This window comes from Pocillopora damicornis, chromosome 1 (assembly GCF_964200805.1).
Source record: "Pocillopora damicornis chromosome 1, jaPocDami1.2, whole genome shotgun sequence".
Classification (NCBI taxonomy): domain Eukaryota; kingdom Metazoa; phylum Cnidaria; class Anthozoa; order Scleractinia; family Pocilloporidae; genus Pocillopora; species Pocillopora damicornis.
In genome coordinates, this window is record NC_142670.1 from 24757482 (window position 1) to 24764981 (window position 7500).

Below are 7500 nucleotides of genomic sequence, written 5' to 3' on the forward strand. Positions count from 1 at the left end.
AGGAAAAAAAATACAAACAGTACAAACAGCAGCTAAGTTTTCAGTTTAGGATAACTTCATTCTAATTTATTGTTACAGTTACAACAAGATTTTAATCAAAAAATCAATTTTATTTGCCTGTAATTAGCCCCTTCACTCCCAAGATTATAACTATATAAATATAACTTAAGATATTGTATTTTATGGAAAAGAATCAACAGATTTTATTCACAGTTTGTGTCAAACCAAATTTAATGATTGATTAGAACTATTTTATATGAATAGCTGTAATTGAGGATTAATCCGTATGAAGTTTTCAAGAAAAGAAAAATAAATCAAATTCCATCCTAATATTACCACACATTGATGTTAATAATTAATCAAAAATATTTTACATGTAAGCCTTAATTAAGCTTCTAAATAAATTTCATTGAATACTTGAATTTTAGCTGGGTTTTTTTAATTTAAAGTATTTATTTTATATCATTAGCCTCAAATTTTTGCTTAAAATTCCCAGTAGTTCTTAAACATTCCTAAAAATTCCCAGAAATTCTTAGGAATTTTTTAGATTTACAGCTTTTCAGGGAAAGTCATTGGTTCTCTGAGTTGGAATTCCTAGGAATTCCTAGGAATTCCAAGTCCTGTTGGCTATAAACTTGGAATTTCTGGGAATTTCTAGGAATTTCTAGGTTTTTAGAACCAGAGTTGTTATGGTTGGGGATTCCTAGGAATTCCCAGTCCGAATTTACCGTGAAAATTCACACCTTTATTCCTAGGAATTCCAAAAGCCATTTCGCAAGGGTAGCTAAAACTGCAATTAGATCTATTGAAAAAATTTCCTCTATCTAAATGATATGTCATATTAACTAGGGTGTTATACAAAGATTCTCAGTTCTGAGAAAAGCTGTAACAACACAACACATATTTTTTCAAGTGTGTTAGATATTGCCAGTCGGCTGCTGACATGTTGCTCGCCTTTTGCGCCACGCGGTCAGGTTGATGAATGAATGGTCAAGCCTTCACAATTCTCAATTGTAGGTACTTTGTTGCAGCTTTTTTTTTTATTTATGTGGGCTAAAACACTAAAAATCCATATTGCTCACAGACAGTGATGTTCAAATTTTTCTTGAAGGGGAGGAAAACCAACATAGGAAAAGATAAACTGAAAGCTACATATTCAGTAGCTTGGTAATGACATTTCTTGCACCTGAGAACAAAAATCAAGTACTGGAAGATTTGCCACTGGCCAATTTTGGCTGTTTACCTAGAAGACTTCTTCTATGGGTAAAGACAAAGTCAATAAATTAGAATTTTGTAAATTGAAAAGTATGCCCATCGTTGTTTTTATAATCATGATTCAGTGCATTTTTCCATCTTGAGAGTTAGCGCTAATGTACTGTACAATTGTTATTCGGTGTTTGTTGATTCATTTCTTTTCATTCATTAATGAAGTTGGCTTTTCTTGTGGGAAAAGGGCTATTGTGTTTATGTGATAAACAAAATAACACATGGTTGCTTGTAAATATGGAATTTCTCCTTGAGTTTTCAACTCAACATCTCACTCATTCGCTGCCCTCACTTGTGAGCTATAGAGTTGAACACTCAAAGAGAAATTCCTTAATTATCTATGCACACCCATGTATTATTAAAATTTGTGGTGTCATTGATGTCTAGCTCATGGACCAAGAATCAATTGATTAATATGCTTCAGCTGTCTGGCTGCTGAAACTCACACTGTCTGTATGTATTGTTGGGTACAGAACAAAGACATTAAACTCATTGAATGTGGTGGAATCCTGCACAGATCAATGTCATCTTCACACAAAGTTGGTGAAAGACAGGTGTGTACTACACACCGCCTGGCACTAATGGCGAGATAACCTTTATGTTGCACAGGTAGGTGAAGAGCATCGACTTAAAGCTTCTGATCAGCATTCTCGTATCTGTTTAGTTTTCCCCATTCCCCATGCTTTCAGAAGGATCACCCATTTGTCATCTATTCCAGAAATTCACCAATGTTGTAATGGTGTATATTTGCAGATTCAGTGATTACATTTTTTCAACTGAGAAATTTCTCATAAGGAAGCTTTGTACAGAGCATATCTTTGCATACTTTGACTTCGTTTTTAGCCTGTCAAGTTTCAAATAGTACCTACATTCTGATCAGTGTTTCTGGTTGGAAAACAGTATCCAGTTCAACAAAATCCTCTCTAACCATTGAAACACTGCTACACCTGTAGCAATGATCTGCTTGCACTTGCTTTGGAGATGGGTGTAATGAAAATGATGACCCCTGAAAACTAAGACTGAAGACCTAAGACTCAAAACAACGAATCAAAAGCAAAGACCCAAAAACGAAGACCCAAAGATGAAGGCCTGAAAACAACTACCTTTTTATTTTCTTCATTTATTATGATCTTGTTATGGTTTCTCTCCAGAAATATCCAGTTCTGGTTTTAATCTTTCTAACAGTGATTAAGTATGCAATCAAACACCGGTTTTTTGGTAAAAGGACCTTGAAAATAAAGACCTAAACACCAAGACCAGAAAAACAAAGACCTGAAAAAGAACACCTGAAAAGGAACACCTGAAAACAAAGATCCCCTTATTTTCTTTTATTGAAAGTGATCAAATGTATCCGTCATGTGCTCCCCCCTCCAACGAACTAAGTGTATCTAAGAACCATGTAATTTGGAATTCCTTAAGAAAAATGTTGTCTCCAAATCTTCCTCAGTGGATGTGCTTTCTTCTTGTGGAGCTTATTACATTCAAACTGCGGAATCTCCCACACTGCAGAAGCCTCCATCTGTTTTCTGACTCTTTTCTGTAATTCAAAATTGTCAGAAGAGCTTTCCTAAGCTTTTTCAGCAAATGTGCTTTTTCAATTGAAGCCTAACAGCTTCAGACGCGAACGAGTTGTGTGACAACAACACCGTAAAAACTCATCATGTCAATCGCTCAGTTTTTTTCACGAAAACTTGGCTTTCTAGACAAGATCTTTAGTAAAAAGCAATTCTTTTTATTTGCAACAAAGTTTATAAGGATCTTAAGGCGAATAAAGCTAAGTAAACCTCACCAATGACTCTAACAGCTTCAGACGCGAACAAGTTATTGTGTGACAACCATAGCAACCACGCGGAACCACATGTTTTTTTTTAACTTTAAAGAAAGATTTATTCCTGATCGAGAACCTTCGATTTACGATAAAAACGATAAAATTCCATTTATTATAAAGATCAGATGAACATGTGAAAGTAATGTATATCATGCAATTACTCTGCTCTTGTAGGTCCGTTTAATCTCGACATCGATTTCAATAATTGGGCCGCTGTTCTTTCACCATTTTCATATTTCTCCCATAATCCAAACACCTTACTCTGTAATTGCCTAATAAAAAGAAATGCTTTTTACTAAAGATCTTGTCTAGAAAGCCAAGTTTTCGTTAAAAAAAACCGAGCGATTGACATGCTGAGTCTAAACGGTGTTGTTGTCACACAATAATTATCTCGTTCGCGTCTGAAGCTGTTAGAGTCGTTGGTGAGGTTTACTTCGCTTTATTCGCCTTAAGATCCTTATAAACTTTGTTGCAAATAAAAATAATTGCATTTTACTAAAGATCTCGTCTAGAAAGCCAAGTTTTCGTTAAAAAATCTGAGCGATTGACAAGACGAGTCTACGGTGTTGTTGTCGCACAATAACTCGTTCGTTATAGTCATTGGTGATGTTCACCAATGTTCACCGATGTTTAAGCTTCTGTTTGATGTTCACCAATGTTCGCCAGTGTTTTTTTACTAAATATCGTTTACTTCTCTGTATGTTTAACTTCTAATAAGTTGTATTGGATTGACGACCAACTCGCCGACGTCTCTACTCGATTTTATACGTCGGCGAGTTGGCGTCGGCGAGTTGGTCCGTCGGCGAGTTGACTGGTTACCTTGCAATCAGAGAAGTTGTCAAACTTTTACCTGTTTTTCATCAGTGAAGCTATAAAGTGTGACTTCCTGTATCAAGATCATTAAGGGGTCTTTGTTTTTGGGTCTTAGGTCATTGTTTTTTTGAGATCTATGTTTTTGCTGCAACCATAGAAATGCCCCTTTTCCATCAGAAAACCGAATTTCCCATCGTAATCTATTTGTGTGTCATTTGCATTTGCATCAATTCTTGATGATAGCATCTCTAACACCTTTCAGGTTTTTCATTGTACTCCACCATTACACCTCAGGATGTTTCCTGAAGGGAAGTGCAGATACTATACTATCTTCATTATCAGAATGAATTTCGAAAAAATTCAGTCATACAACAGGATCAGCATCAATTTTGTATCTTCATATGAAGAAGTCTTGTTCTATCATTCAGATTTGGAATCAGTTTTTCTACTTCATTAATAATCAATCAGGAGCAAGTGGATAATTGTTCTGCAATTCATGAAGATCTTTAGGGTACTCAAGATCCACATCAAGGATGCAAGGGACATCTCATCAATTGTCAAGGATAGACATCCACTTTAAACCTCTAGAGATTGTTTACATCAAGATAAGTGATGTATTTGTATTTACCGGGAAAGGTCTACATACACAAAGACTCTGGTGTTTATTGGGAAAAGTCTGTTGCATTTTAAAAGTGTAGTTGTTTGTAATGGTAAAGTGATGTATAAGTACTAGCTGTCTCACATTTCACTCACTGGTTAAGTATGTTATTTCAACACTGATTTGTTTTAGAAGTGTATGCCAAAATAACAACTGTCTCTGCACAGCCATCCATATCCAGCATAAAGAGCTCCACTTTACTACATACCCAAAGACTCCTGTTTATTGGGAAAAGTCTGTTCCATTTTCAAAGTACAGTTGTTTGTAATGGTAAAGTGATGGATAAGTACTTCCTGTATCAAATTTCACTCAGTGGTGATTTACATTTCTTCAGCACTGAATTGCTGTAGAAGCATATGCCAAACTAACAACAGTCTCTGCATAGCCATCTACATCTGACATAAAGAGTTCCACCACTTTATACCTGACGACTGTTGTGTTTATTGGGAAAGGTCTGTTGCATTTTAAAAGTATAGTTGATTGTAATGTTGAAGTATTCATCAGCATCACTTTTAGCAGATGTAGATGATCCTCTAAGTGCTCCAAACTTCATAGATAGCTCTGTAAGTATTTCTGTATAAGGGATTCCCTTAAAAGAGTTTATTTGTAAAGATTGTTTTCCTTCAGTGTCTATTGAAAAAGGTTTTATCCCAAAATTTGACTTACCATGCAAATGCAGGATGCAGCTTATCTGGTAGTGCAGCCTATATGCTGGTGTTTATGATACTCTTTGTCAGCCTTTTAAGCTGCAAAATTTAAGTCTGAGTAATTTATAGAGAAACCATTGTTATGAATAGCCTTTTTAAGAGCACAGCATTTCAGGTAGGGCCCACATTTTGGAGTCAAAAAAGCCAGCACCAGGAAAACAAAAACTCTGAATGTATTAGTGAGGCTAACAAGTGAGTGCTGAAACAAGTATGAGTACTGCCTTCAAAGGGTGAATACCTTAGCAGTAGAAGATTTTGCTTGATTTGTCTTTATTCATGTACATATAATTAACAGTGATGAGAAAGCCAACCAGGTTCCAGTTTTTATTTTGCAAGACAAACAAGCATTTAATTATCATTATTATTTAGATATAGAACCTTTAAATCCATGTGTGTTATCTTTTGTCAAGATGTTCAACCTTGTATGTGATGTTGTTGCCTGATGTTTTAAATACAAGACATTTTACCTGGGTATGAGTTGTATAAATGAATGCAATTTGAATTGGGAGAGCTGAAGTATGTATACTCTAAGAGGATGATGTATAATAAGTACTTGCTGTATCAAATATCACTCAATGGTGATGTACATATCTTCAGCAGCGAATTATTTTAGAAGCATGTACAAAAGTAACAACAGTCTTTGCATAGTTATTTACATACCACATAAAGAGCTTGACTACTACATACCCAAAGACTCTTGTGTTCATTGGGAAAGGCAGTTACATTTCAAAAGAGTAGTTGCATGGCATCAACCATCTTGTCTTTGATTGCATGGACAGGTTTCTTTTCAATCAACCTGGTTGCTGGACTATTCAAAGGTGAAACAATTAACTTCTGGAACCCTCTTCACTAATTGGTTGATCTCTTTCCAGATGTGAAATTCATATCTGGACTGTATTGGAAAGTGAAGAGACACTCACCTAAAGTTTGATTGAGTTGCTCAGTGATTCCCTGATACCTATGAATGTTCACATTTCCTCTTTTTATCCTTACACCATGCTTTGCTGTCTCTCTTGCAACTTCACCCATGAATTCATGCCCAGGATCAACTTGAAGAACGTAAGGCCGCCTTAGTAATAGACACTCATAAATTGTCTGAAAAGCTCTTAAGACCGCAGTAGAATCCTTTGAGGTGAGAGGTGGAGCAGCCTTGAATCTGCTTCTCTGATCCCTATAAACAATCAAATTTCCTCTTCTTATCCTTACACCATACTTTGCCATCTCTTTTGTGACTTCATACATGAATTTATGCCCAGGATCAACTTCAAGAACATCAGGCTATCTGTGTGGTACACACATAAATTGACTGAAAAGCTCTTGAGACCTCAATAGGGCTACAGCCCTCCTTGCCCCTTTGTACTCAGCCACCTAGGTGATCTCTAGGAAATTTTTGTACTTAATAATATGCTGTAAATAATTTAACCTGAACTACATGCATTACTGCATTTTGAATTGGGAGAGCTAAAGTTGCATACTCTATGAGGATGGTGATGTACATTTCTTCAGCACTGAATTGTTTTAGAAGCACATGCCAAACTAGCAATGGCTTTTGCATAGCCATCTACATCCAACATAAACAGGTTCACTACTACATGCCTGAACACTTTTGTGTTTATCAGGAAAAGTCTGTTGCATTTCAAAAGTGTAGTTGTTTGTAATGTCATAGTGTAGATCAGTATCACTTTTAGTAGATATAGATGGTCCTCCAAGTGCTGATGTTTTAAATACAAGACATCCTAATTGGGTATGAGTGGTAAAATTTTATGCAATTTGAAATGGGAGATCTAAAGTATGTACACTCTACTGAGGGAGATCATGTATTAAAAGTACTCGCTGTATCAAATTTCACTTGATGGTGATGTACATGAAAGTGAAGAGATGCTAACATAAAGTTTGATTGAATTGCTTAACAACTCCCTGATACCTATAAACATTCACATTTCCACTTCTTATCCTTACACCATGCTTTGCCATCCCCTTGTGACTTTAACCGTGAATTCATGCCAAGGATCAACTAGAAGAAAATTAGGCTATCTGTGCGGTATACACTCATAAATTATCTGAAGAGCTCCCGAGACCTCAGCAGCATTCTTTGAGGTGAGAGGTTCAGCAACTCTGAATCTGCTTGAAACATCAACAATTTTCAATGCATATTAATAGACTTTCCTTCTTTCGGGAGCTTCTCATGAGAAGGGCAAAAACGATAAGCTTGAGGAACTGCATTTGGG

At 35.9% G+C, this 7500-nt stretch overlaps 1 protein-coding gene across 1 annotated transcript in view; it reads left to right on the plus strand.

Moving 5' to 3' along the window:
- LOC149052910 (uncharacterized) overlaps positions 1 to 7500 on the plus strand; it is a 143085-nt gene that overhangs the window by 748 nt on the left and 134837 nt on the right. The window lies entirely within an intron of this gene.